The following is a 14167-nucleotide window of genomic DNA, read 5'->3' on the forward strand; positions in this document are numbered from 1 at the left end:
AGAAAATGTAAGGGACTTTTTTGCCACTATTTTTCTTTTCTCTATCCTACTTTCTAGATATTTTAATAATGAATCTGCATTAGCTAAATAATAAGTATTTATTACTGAGGGATAGCGTTTTCACAATCGAGTGCTAATATTCGATTATTTGCTATCAATGTCATTAATTAACTTAACAATTGATGATAAAACTTACATACACGGAAAGAACAAGATCTGGAAAGAACAAGTATACTGGATAACATTCCAGATCATACTTAGTGACATCTGTAGTGAAAAAAAATTTCAGATAGTAGCTAGTATAATCCGGATTATACTGAGTGATATCTGAATTATAGTATACTCATTAACCATTGTAATCTTCCATTTGCCTTAGTGAAATCTCAGATTATATCACATAAGATTCTACTGGATATAGTCTGAGATTCTATCCTGTAGAATTTAGATTATACTCAGTAGAATCTTGGGTTACAACCAGTGATATCTCCGCGATTTTTTTTCTAGCGCCTGTGCGTGAAGATTTATTATTTTTCAACTATTTACAGTTCAAATAAAAAATTATAATTTGATTATTTTATCATCTACAAAAACACTTACATATTAAAAATGACTCATTTTATGCCGTCTGAAGGAATTTTCCCCCTTGACATTAAAGTTTTATGACAAAATTAATGGTTTAAGGAGATATATTAAAATGTGATACATTATTGAAAGAAATGTAAAATTTGATGTCCGCGTGCGTTGCTCTTCCTTACTAAGCATTTTTTCGTATTTCAATTTTTCAACTTAAAAAAAAAATCACATTAATTAAAAAATCTAAGTATAAAAATATTATTCATAAAATATATTTTGAGGAAAAATAAAAAAAGAAATATTGAAATGATACACTTTGACAGAAAATATGCTAATTAATGAGATTAATTAAATTACTGAATAATTAGCGGTGTATGAATATAATGAATATTTATGTGAGAACAATGTGAAAGCATTGGTGGAAAAAGAATATTCTAAAGAAAAAAAAAAAACTAAAAAGCCCTCGCGAGCATACTCGTAACTTTTTTATTCAGTTGTAAATGAAAATCCATTTAATCGGCATGAAAATCAAATTAAAGTTTAATACACAAATGGATGCAATGTGCCCGCAGGAATTGAGACAGAAGAGTGAGAAATAATTGCATTAGAGGAGTTACGCGTTGTCGATTTGGGTATAATTCAAGAACTCGTTGCCCATCTATTCTTCAAGAGTTAAACTTGTGTTTGTATACGAGCATATATACCACCCTAACTTTCGGAAAGTACATTTCTTCCTATGCCGTTCTCACCCAACCCTCCTCTTCAGGTTCATATCCATGGATATATACACCGAGAACGACAGCGTTGGCTTTCGTTCTATTCATGCGGGTTTTGTCTTCACTCTTAAACTTTTTACTGTACTCTCATCCTCGATTCATTCTTATACACCCACTACTACCACTATCCACACTAATAATCGCACAGTAGCTACATAAGTGTCATGAGCGAATCGAGATCATGAGTGGTGCTCAAAGTATTGATTTTTTCACAAGAAATTTTAATTATACTAAATTTGTACAAAATTGAAGTAATATTGAATGAAATGTTTGTTTTTACGAAGCTCAGATAGCAAACAATTATAAGAGTCTAAGTTTTTGTATGTTTATGTGGCGACGGCAGCGTATTTTCGAGTGAATATCTTCGGTAATAATTTTGTAGGAGAAAAAAAGTTCAATGTAAGTTTGTCCTTAAGTTTTAGCAGTAAAAGAAAATCCAGCTTAATTTAATAAAAATTGTTAACTGAAAAATTGTTTGTTTTGAAGATTTTCTTCTCTTGCATCGAGTAACAAAATATTATCCAGATCAGTGGGGTTTACTACTTGTGGGTGACTTTAAGCCCCTCTTTCCCCTATCGTTGACAAATAATTTTATTGCACATATTTTTGACGTCTGCTAAAAAAATTGCATTCACGGTTTTCTACGTACGATAGTAAACTACTCGTGGAATTTTTTCATTCCGGAAAAAATATTGCGACACTCTTGGGACTATACTCACCCTCTAGGAATAAAAAAAATGGAACAATAAATAAAAGTAAAAATACCTGAAAATTTATTTAAATTTTCAACTCACTTTAACTAGCACTCAAAAATTCAAATAAAGGTTGAATTTTCTTTACACTGGGCTTGAAATATTAAACCTTAAATAATAGTGATTCGAGTGAGAGTCAAACAAGCGAAAGATAATAGAGAAATAGAAGGAAGCACGATAATTCCTTTGAGATTCGCAACACGAATTCCGAGGGTGCGACATCTATAATTCTAGTACTCATGCCTATAGATCTGTGGACTAGAAATCGAGTGTCGTACAGTGGTATAGCTCGTAGAGCCTGATACCAGAAAGAGAGAAAGAGAGAGAAAGAAATTCAGTAAAATGGGACAGAAATATAGCAAGGGGTGGTAACGAGTTCCCGCGCTTGAGATTATCTGTCTCCCCAACGGTCTAGTCCGAGAGCACTCAACTATACAAGCACATCAGCAGATCCAAGTAAATATATGCACATAAATGTCATATACAAGCTACCTTAGAATGTGTTGTGTATATGTATATTAAAGGGATACTTAGTACAGATGTAGCATTACATGGTTGGAAAATTTCTGTTAAATTTGTGTTAACACAAATCACATTCTACTAACTTAACAGTGTCAACGCATGTCAAGTTAAGTGTCCGACCTTAATAATTCATAAAAAAAATAACTTGGATAAAAATAACCTGTAACACATAACTCGGGCTAAAACAAACTTAATGGAAAAAAAAACGTATTCTAAAAATAACTTCTGACAAAAATAATCTGGTGTAAGAATAACAATCCGAATAAAAAATATTGACTTAATTTGAAAGAAAGAAAATCATGTGCCAAGAAAATCATTTTTGAAGAATTTTATTGATTCAAGAACTTTTTTTTTTATTTTATAGATAATTCAACTCTTTGAAATAATTCCATTCGTTCAAAATTTTTTCCCAGTCTGTAAATTTAAAATGCATCACAACAAAGGTCGAATTGAAATTATAAAATCAAGAGACAAATTAATTTAATTCAAAAATTGAGATGAGAAAAATATTTCTAATTAGGTTTTCACAAAAAAATGTCAATGAATTTTTCGATAAAAAATCGTGAGATCAAATTTATTGAAAAAATAATGCTCAATAGCTTTTTTTTTTTTTTTTTTTTTTTTTCAATTTCAATGATAAAAGTGCAATTCCCCGATCACATTTTTCATGTGACTGTTATGGCGCGGTTATTTTGTCTACAGATATGTGATGATCACACATATACTTTGGCCTTGATTATGTAGTCGCAACACCACAAATAATTATCTACTGGAGTAATAAAATCATAAATTTAGGCTTTGATAATATTGCCTCCGAAAAATTCAATTTTATTAAAAATTTATTAACATTTGAAACTTTAAAATTTATTGTTTAAAAATTTTTATCTGCATTATGTATACAAGTAAATCTATGATTTATTTTTAATAAAACTTTGATTGATTTTCAGTAAAATTTAATTGGTATTGAAAAAAATTGTATCTCTGAATAGACAAGGCAGATAAATATTTCAGTAAATAAAAATAAATTTTATTCCCAGGAAATAAATTCATTTTTGTTAGTGTGTATGTGTTATAATCAGCAAAAGTATCGATTAGTATAAAACTAACTGGAGAGTCCAGTGTGGCACATTAACAAGCATATTAACGTAGACTTTGCGAAATGTAGCAAGTCTGAGTACCTAAAACCGAGTGCATGCGGGGTTGTTTCGCCCTTTTTAAAAAGATCGCACTTCTGACTTCAATGGCCCGTGTAATCGGATTAGGTACGGCTGTATACAATACTTTGGTCTTGAGTGTAGACTACACATAACTGTTACAGTAAACCAACTGTCCATAGATGTGTATGTGAAAAACGCAGTAGCTGAACCAAACTGCTATGTTGTATCCACATTGTATAATAATATAACATATAACCGTTTGCATCCTGTACTATTGAGTATTGCAGAGATTCCATCTGGCGACAGCATAGTAATAGTGTAAGTGACGAAGAATGGATATGGAAAAGTGAGAGTAACATCCATATGTCCAGCCTTAGGCTATACTTTTACATTTGCTGTCTAGCACTGCTAATGTATTAAGAAAAAGATACTACTCATGCTTACTTTTATTCCCTTACATTGTAATAAAATATAATATAATATGATGATTGTAGCAGTAGTAGTGTAGGTCGGGTCGAGTGAGATCCGATTAGCTGATATTGATTTCAGGACCACTCATTGTCATACAGCTCTTCCATGGATTTTCATGACTACTTTCAGACGGATTAGACTCATTGAGAATACCATGAATAGTATAAGGATTACGGGGACGAAAATATAAATTATATTGTACAGATTTACACAATAGAATGAAGGTGTGAAGTATTTTCATTCATACTCACTTTTTTTTTCTTATTATAGAAAAGAAAAAGAGTTTGCATTTTCATATTCACCTTTGAAAAATAGCTTGTGTGACAGAATAAAATTTTTTTAAACTTAGATGATATGGAACGGGAAATGAGAAACACAAAATATAACTTGTCAGTTTTAATTATATATTTCCATAGAAAGTTATGAATATTTTAGATTTTTTCAAAAGTAAATATGTTCCCGAACTCATTTTGTAAGGTAAAATATTTTATATTTATAAAAGCAGATGTTTATTCACGAGGAAATAAATGTTGGTTGAAATATACATTTTATATGAAGTCAATAAATACACCGGCGCAAAAGTTGAAGAATTTAAAAAAAGTTATGATTATTTTTTGGTGAATTTTAATCATGTTGCTTTGACTTTCATATGAAAAATAATATTTACCGTTTGGAGTTATGGGAATGATTTGAGTGAATTTAATATTAGTTATAGTCAAACAATTTCTTGATGGTAGAAATAAGAAAAAATTGAATCAAATTTTGGTTTCTTTGATCAACTATAATTCTTTAGTCAAATATAAATTATAAGAAATATTTAACAAAAAATAGTTAAAGTAAATGACTTTTAACCAGTTAATCATTAAGATAAATTAATTTCATGATCAAGTATCATTTTTAAATTTATAGAATTTTGTAAAGAAAAAATTTAACAGGCTTGTGATTGTTTATTTTTATAATATCCAATTAACTTTGCCTTATATTATTGCAATTTGTCAATGGTTAAAAAAAATAACAGTATTTTTACAACGAAAAAAAATGAAAAGCTTGAAGTGATTTATCGACCGATAATGACACAAACATTTTTTCCGGACAGCAAACAAAAGTACCCAATATATTCATTCATATTGTCAACATCCGAGCATATGACTGTTTGAAATGATAAAATTAAAAAAGTTTTTTTTGATATTTCTTTATAACAATGTCTCTATTGAAATGAAATGTTTGACCGTTTGTTCGTGAAAATAAAAGGTTCATTAAACATATGAAGCACTCTCATTCTCGACCATATAAACGAATGTTTAAAGTCCATAATACACTGATAGAAATTTTTTTGTATTTTAGATGTTTAGATAACTCTTTGAGCAAAATATTTGATGTTGATGCAGATAGATGGTTAATTAAGTCCAGTGATTTATCTATCTCTCACATAAAATAGTTGTAAAATAGAAATAGATTGAAACGAAAACAAAATAAATAATGGGAGGTTGCAATGATAGTAGCTATTGCAGTGCTCGTATATAGATGAAAGAAGTAATTACACTCGCCCATGGCCGTGAATGAAACTTCCGGTTTCCGGTATTCACGCTTTCTATGTGATACACATATATGTATACATGTACCACAGCATAGGTGATGAAAGAGAACAGATATGGGATAGTCGTAGTAGTAAAGAGAAGTGAAAGAGTAAATTTCCGCGGCAGAACAATGGCCATCCCTTTTACAGTAAAAAGTATTACTGTCCGATTTCTCCAAAGTTTTTCCTTATCTAAGAGATATAGTTACTTTTAAAACAATTTTTTATTTTGTTTTATTTTCTTATTCGCTTTTCAATTCTTTACAGTCCTGTTAGTTCGATTCTCTAACATTTATTTGTTTTTTTACAAAAAGTACATACTAAGAGTTCTCTCTTATACTTATAAAGTAAGAGAAGACGCAAACTGTTGAGACTTTAAAGGACATATCACGCAGCGGCAATGCTTTTGAAAAATTGTTTCTTTTGTTTATTTTTGTTCATACATTGTATTGTATTTCTTCGGAAGCCCGTGAGATTGGATACTACTGAGCAACATTGTAGAGACAGCAAAGTCACACTCTGGGCAGAATACCCTTTGGACCATACCATCCAGTCGCTCGCAGCAGGGTTATCGATTTGTTCTTTCTTTACGTATTGTTCCAATATTCGCATCTTCGACTTTACTTCAGATTCACTTTTTATTTTATATCACACTCTCTTGCTCGTATTTCTCTTTGTCCTTAGCCTTCTTTGTCAGACATTTTATTACAAACATCAGTCTCCAAACGATACTTATCCCAACTACTATACAACCGAGAAAGCACTTGAGTCTCCGACAATTCGATAATATAAACATATAGATAGATATACTCTTGTGCATTAAAATAATATTTTTTTTGAGGGTAGTGAAAAAATATAACCCAAAGTTAAATATTGTTGGCAGGACGGATTAAAAAAAGAAATAATATATTTATTTTTATCGATTTTTTATAAGTAGATGGACGTTTATATAACTAACGTTTTTTAAATATATTGTCAAATATAAGGGTAGAGGGATGGACGAAAAGGGGATCTTGGAAGAATAAAGCGCTTTTGTGAACTTGAGTGCACGGAATCTTTCACTTAATACTTAGCTTTCTAGTTAACGAACATCAAGTTCTTTTTATGGCCATTAAAAGTTTATTCATCAAATGTTTAAGATAAAATTTCTTAAATTGTTTTGATTTTTAAAAAATATAGAATAAGAATAATAGAATCACGAAGAGTAATAAAATAACCGTTCTTATGAGTGTGCATTTCAAAAACTTTACAAAAAATAAAATAATTTAAAAAATTCTTGATTGTTTTACATTTATTTATCAATGTTCAAAATTTGATTACTGCGAAATATTTTTTTCATATCTGCATTATTGAGGATTTCCAATAATGCAATAATTATTAAATGTGAATTCAAACTGACTATAAAAAATGTTTTTTTCATTAAAATAAATCAACCACCGACGAAGCAATTAAACAAATAAAATTGTACAACGCTATTTATGAAACAAATTATGAGTAAAATGTCAAAATAACATTCCGGTTTTTTCTAAAAAATACAATTTTTCAATAAAAAACAAAATTAATAAATCAATGTAAAATTTTATTTTATGAGTGTGATGAAAAAAAAAAAAAAAAACGCAATCTTCCCGTCAATAACGTTAAACGAAATTCATTGAGTCGGACGTCCATCGAGTGGTTTGACAAGTGGACTTTCGGTTGATCGAGCATAGCAAAAATTCCCTAGTAAGATGACGAGGATGAAGAAGCTGTGGGTGCATTTCCACATCGTGGTCCTTCTATCCAAAATAGAGCAGCCTCAACTCTCAACTGTTAAATTCTGAAGTAACGTAGCAAGTATACATAGTACATAATACCACGTAACAGTATTGACGCCACAACTCGGGTTCTTCCACTTGTTCCGTCTCGATCTTAAACACATTTACTTGTATCCTCCACTGGTATCTCGCCGTTATCCTGCATACACTAAAGTCCGTACAGCAGCCAGCGAAGCTCTCTATCTCCCATCCGGGTATCTATCCATCTCTTCCTCCACCCCCAACTCACCCACCGCAGTGAGAATCCGTGCTTGCAGAATTGGCGCCCGTCTGACTGTCGTCTAGGCGCCAGTAAACCTGCCCCTCGATACACAATTGTCGACATCGTTCATTTTCCACCCAACACAGCGACAAATTCACCTATAACGTCATAGCATCCTACGTACTGGATAGGAAACTTGGGTTCTTTATTCTTTGATATTATATACCTGTGTATTAACTGTAACTTGATAAAATTTATCCTCGAACTAATTTATTCACATTTACAGACATCTGTCATTTCTTATAATCATAAATCATGGATTTTCTTCTTATCATAATCCTACAAATACATGATCATCAATTTATCAAGACTACACTGAAAAGAAAGGGAATTATTTATAAAAAATTTAACTCTTATTTTAAAATTCCCAACTGCTATTTACTCAATTCAAAAATTTGCTCATTTAATCAAACATTTTTTGTTTTCAATCCAGAAAAACATATTTCTTTCATGAAAATTTTGTCTTTTAAGTTGGTACCATTTCTTTGGTTTCGAAAATTGAAAGATATCGACGATCGATATTTTTAAAAAATTATCTACGATGTAGACAAATGTTTCAGAAATTAACAAATTGAAAATGTATTAAGCAGTCGAACAACAGAAAAAATTTTCAATAGGTCGTTATTTTGTGAAAAATGAAAATAAAACAATAACTTCCCGATTTTTGAAAATCTTCGATTTTCTTAGCGGGAAGTTAAAAAATCTACGTGCAACAATAACTACATTCATATAGATTCATGGAGGAGAAATTGTTTTTTTCAGATTTTACAGCGTTTATGTCTTTAAGAATATTTAACATTTTTTAATAAAAAATGTATGTAAGTATTGTTGAATGTACACTTAATGAAATAAATAAAAAATAACCCTGGTATTTCTTTATTTTTCCGGAGAAAAAAATTCCCGAAAATTACTAATTTTTTCTAGGTGTCTTCAAAAATTCAATCTCTTGGTTTTTTAATTTTTGATCTATGGTTAAATTAAGAATTTTTGATGGTATAAAAATAACTCAATAGCGAAAACAATCAAATTTTCCATTCGTAAATGAAGTTCTTAAATGAAAAATGTTTCTGCTCCTTTATTTTAATAGCATCATTTCTTAATTTAAGAGTTAATTTCCCGGATCAAGAGGGCTGAATATTTAAAAAACTTAAAGAATGCAACAGGAAAATATTTTTCTTGATTATCTTAGTAAAGAAAAAAAAATTAGCAACAGCTCTTTCTCAAATATTAAGCATTTAATTATGTATTTTTTGGTTGTAATTTTTAAACAAAAATATTAAACAAAGCTTATTTTCAATTTTCAACATTGGGATCTAGTCTCCTTAAATAAATCCATCAAAAATATTAATTTAATACATTTGTCTGGATTTATCAAGGATCAGAAAAGATAATAATATTCTTTGATATAAGCTTGTTCATCTCCGGGCAGAGACTCTAGAGCCATTCGTCTTTTTAGTAATCTCCCAACTTGATTCTCATTCTCTGATCCTCATTACCTTCTCTGCTCGAGTTCCCGTCATATTCTCTTAGATATGCACTTCCAACCATCTTCCTGACCTTCTTTCTATCTAAATAAACGGATATTAGTCATCCGTTTATTAATCATGCCAGTCGCTGCAAGGCGTTGCTCGGAAATTCGCCAAGCGAATATGAAAGTCCAAAAAATAAAAAAGCAAAACAAAATAGAATGAAAAAACCTCCACAAAAACAAACAACAAAAAAGAACAAAATATTAAAAAAATTCCTTTTATCCCGATTATGTTCATTCAAGTAAGCTTTCTTTCCTTATAACTTATAAATGAAAAGAAGGAAGGATAAGACGTCAAATAAAAGTCGATGATGGTCGAAATCGACTTTTCATCTCAATTTCCAAATACCTCATTGCAAATAAAATATAAAAAAAAAATTTATCAAGAATAACATTCTTAAGCGTGTTTTTTCTCTTTCATGTATTGCAAATAAAATTTATCTGAAAAATCCAACTTAAACCTGCAACATTCTATTTTTTGTCGACTTTCAGGACTTCTAACATATAACTTTATTTTTATTTTCACGTTGCTGCAGAACGTGATGTAGTCGAATGGACACGGCTAACGTTAGTATACATAGCGGATGAAGGGTAGTAGCTCACCGTAAGAATCACGTACAAGCAGTACCTATACAGGAGTAGATGGATGAAGTATAAAAAAAAATGTAAAAATAAAAAAAAATCATGAAAAAGAAACCGGCTCTTCGTCTAGTCCAAGATCGGGTGTAAACAAGGGTTGACAAACGGCAAACAAAAAAAGGTAAAAGAAGCCTCACCACCGACTCGCTAATATCAGCGAGTATAAAGCTAGCATCTCGTTCTCACTTGGAGCCGCACACGGTTATTCTGGAAGGCACACATAACAGAGTTTTCCTAAGCCACCACTTCGTATTCGTCTGTAGGTCTGGAGGTATATATGTACCTATATTCTTTAACTTTTCTTCTTCTTCTACTTCTTTTTTACTTATATTCTCCTTCATCTTCTATATATCTAGTTGGTTTACTCTTGTCCCCACTAAACGCCCAAAGGGGATTGCCGTTTGTTTGGACAAGCGAGATGGATCGTCGGATGGGACACACGCTCTCCTATAATGTACTCAACAGCTAAAACTCTAGATCTCTCTAGAAGTTTGCAAGTGTTTGAGGAGATAACAGTTTTTTTACACAAAATATGTGAGGCATGCACGGCATATTCATCTCATTTTATATACATGTATGGTATAGTTATAATGTACAAATATACCTTGGTGAATGGGGACACCAAAGAAATTATAATTTTTTTGATCCTAGATTTTTCTTCTTTTTACTCAAAGCAAATATAAAAATTTGTCAGTTGACAAACTTTTTTATTTAGAAAAGGCAAAAAATAGGATACCTTCGATGACATTAAATTGTTTACTTACTATTGAATTGAAAAAAAAAAATTAAGTCACTGAAGCGAACCCAGTTTTTAACCGTTTTCAGTTTGATTTTGAATTGAAAGAAAAAAAAAAAGTTTTGTTATTGATTGGTGGCAATTAATAAAATAAATCGATAGAAGAAAATTATAAAGATGGAAGTGACTCATTTATTGTGAGGGCCGTTGGTTTAGTTAAAACCTAAGCAGAATTGATAAGAATATATGTCGAGTAAATCGGCTTATTTTTCTTAATCTCAGTATTAACGGCCACTCATCGATAATTTTGCCCCCAAAAAGTGGTAAGGGTGAAATACTCTGACACTTGATAAATTATTTAATAATTTAATCTAAGACTTTTCTTACATCAGATAATTATTTAAAAAATTTGAGGAATAGTTTAGGCTTCCGAGAGCAAGAGTAAAACTAACTTAAATGCTTTTAACATAAAGTAAAAATGTACAGGTAGGCGAGAAATAGATTGTTTGCAGTTAAAATTTCGATAACTCACTGATACATACTAACGAAAAAATGTATCCCATAGTAAATAGTGTGTTTACTATTTACAAATCAGAATCCTAATCCCTTAAATCATATCTTTAGTCAATAGAGATTCGTTATTATCTTACACACAGAAAAAAAAATTTACTTGAATCAAAGTAAATAATTTTGAAGAATTTAATCTTTTTGATTTGAGTAGAAAAATTCTTAAACTAAGAAATTTTTCTTGATTTAAGTAAATTTTTCTTGATTCAAGAATTTTTCTTCTTGATTCAATGCAATGAAACTTTTCAAAATTATTATCTTGATTTAAGAATTTTTCTCTTGATCCAAGTTAATTTTTTTTTCTGTGAACTGAAAAATTAAAAAAATATGGAATCTATTGTCTTAAAAGTAGATCCTAATACATGAGAAAAAAATTTAATTAATAAAACATGAAAAGATATCAATGAACTTTTAAAATAAAGTTTTGCATTGTCGATTCATTATTACAGTTTGTTTGATTACCATCGTCACATTTTTCATACTCAGCGCTGCATATATCTGGGCATTAAGTGTAAAACAAATTTATTATATTGCCTCGGGGCTTTTGAGACTTTAAACATTATTCCACTATCATTCTGTTATTCGATTTTGAATAAATTATCTTAGAGTTGATGTAAACAAAGCTAGGTATATTTATATAGTTATGTATAACAAATGGCTTATGACACAAAAAATTCGAGTGACGTAGAAAAATTAAAGGTTTTAATATATTACGTAACTGGAAATAGAAATAAAAATAAAAACATTGTGAGTGATATATATTTATAATATATGCATTCAGGTGTGAGCCAAATGTTTCACTTGATGGATAATGTTTATCATCGTTAAACATTGTTTTTATTTTGTTAACTTTTATGCAGCTTAACATGTGTGAAATATGTATACACATATATATTATGATATTTTTCTATTACTATTAATCTGACGACGGCTTAGTTTGTGTAGAGAGATATTAGCCGCTAGCATAAAGACTATCTGCCATCAATCTTCGTGGATGCAAAAGTGTTTGTGAGAATCTTGAAGGAAGTTACGGGAAAAAGAGAAGGAAGCTGACGTGCGAATGCAAGTACGGGATGTAATGTAGTATAAGAAAAGGAAAGACTGAGAGTGAGAGTGAGAGTAAGAGTAGAAAAGATGGAGATAGGGAGTGAGGGGGATTAAAAATATTCCTGGTGCTCTACTCGAGCAATTCATGGATGCGCTTGCAGTCTCGACGGTCTTGATATAATATATTATAACTTAAGCGGGGGATAAATATTCGGGTGATGGAAAATTCCTGGAATAGCTTCGCTGGGGGGAAAAGGTAATCCCGACTACTCCTGAGGGCAACCAGCAAAGACGCATATTTGCGGCTTGATAAGGAGCCGACGTAATGATCTTCAATGCCCTGTTCTCTTATGGGCTCATTAAAAACTCCTTAGATGGAAAATTGCTATAATTCTTATTTTTAAATCCTCGTAATCGTAATCGTAATACTAGTTCATGGACTTTTGTGATCAAAATCATTCATTTTTAATTCAGTTAAGTGACATCTCTAATTCTCTATAGAGAATATATGGGTAATGCTGTTTTTAAAATTGTATTTTACTGCTACACGCGTTTTTAATTTTTACTATCCTTTCTTAGTCATTTGAGGAAATTATTATTTTATATTATGCAAAATATAAACGTTTTATTATTAATTTTATTTTTATAACTTCATAGACTATAACTTGAAATTTTATGTGTAAATTTTATTATACATTAATCTGTATTCATAAAATGAAATATATTCCTTTTTTTAGCTAATAAATTTCGTTATAATATTATACTAAATTTACTTATTATGATTTAAAAGCTTTTTATAAATGTGATAATTTATAATAAATTTATTTTATTATAATAAATTTAACCGAATAATTTATAAAAAATATTTTACCGGAAAAATTAATTTTGTTGGCTAATATTTGGTAACAAAATTCAATTGGGCTTCTCGCTGTTAACTGCAATATCGCTTCAAGTTGTGAGATATTAATTACAGTTTGTTCATACAGATATCATGATTTATTTTTATAAATAAATATCTTTTGCTCACATAAAAATTGAATAACCATGTTTCAATATTTTTAAATTATAATAAAACAAGACTTACCACCATAACTCCAAAATATTTATGAAAATCCGAAATAGCGATATCCTGAGTTATTTATTGACGTTTATAGATTGAAATATCTGGCTTCTTTTAACAATTTATTGAATGGAATATAGTTTACTATCTGTAAAAATAAATATTTGATTATTTTAATGCAGTTAACGTCAGACATGCAGAAATATTCAGTATAGAAGATAAAAAAATTTTGATACTTTTTAAATATTTCATCAACGATATTTGTATATATTTCATTCATTTTCGAATGAATGATTTTGAAGGTTTAATTTGGGACTTTTACCTCTGATGGTCGCCATTTAAATCCGTCAACTCGTTCAACAGTTCAACATTAATATCTAATAGAAACCGGATTTTCAAAAAGCTTCCTAAATTTTACAAAACTGATAATTTCGTTTGCTGAAATTAAAAAGCTTTTTTTGAATTTATGCTTTACAAAATTGAACTACATAAAATATTTAGAAATTCATAAGCAATAAAAATAAAACATTTCAGGATATAATACAATGACGTAGTACTCGTAATACTAAAAAGTTCAATTTCTTGTTTTATGTAGTTTGATCGCGTGTAACTAGCCTCTATTATGCACAACATATAAGTATGTAGCTATTCATATGCTTGTAAGCCATTGCACTATTTATTATGATC

General features: G+C 29.9%; 1 long non-coding RNA gene across 1 annotated transcript in view; it reads right to left on the reverse strand.

The window, feature by feature from the left end:
• Positions 1–13863, reverse strand: part of LOC123264228 — a 39991-nt gene extending 26128 nt beyond the window's left edge. Inside the window, exons 1-2 of the long non-coding RNA XR_006509289.1 lie at positions 13803–13863; positions 13505–13628 (exon numbers count right to left, since the gene is read on the reverse strand). This is a non-coding gene — a long non-coding RNA (uncharacterized LOC123264228). The remainder of the gene's footprint in view (positions 1–13504; positions 13629–13802) is intronic.
• Between the last annotated feature and the right edge of the window lie 304 nt (positions 13864–14167).

The sequence above is a fragment of the Cotesia glomerata genome, linkage group LG4 (genome assembly GCF_020080835.1).
Source record: "Cotesia glomerata isolate CgM1 linkage group LG4, MPM_Cglom_v2.3, whole genome shotgun sequence".
In the NCBI taxonomy this organism is placed as follows: Eukaryota; Metazoa; Arthropoda; class Insecta; order Hymenoptera; family Braconidae; genus Cotesia; species Cotesia glomerata.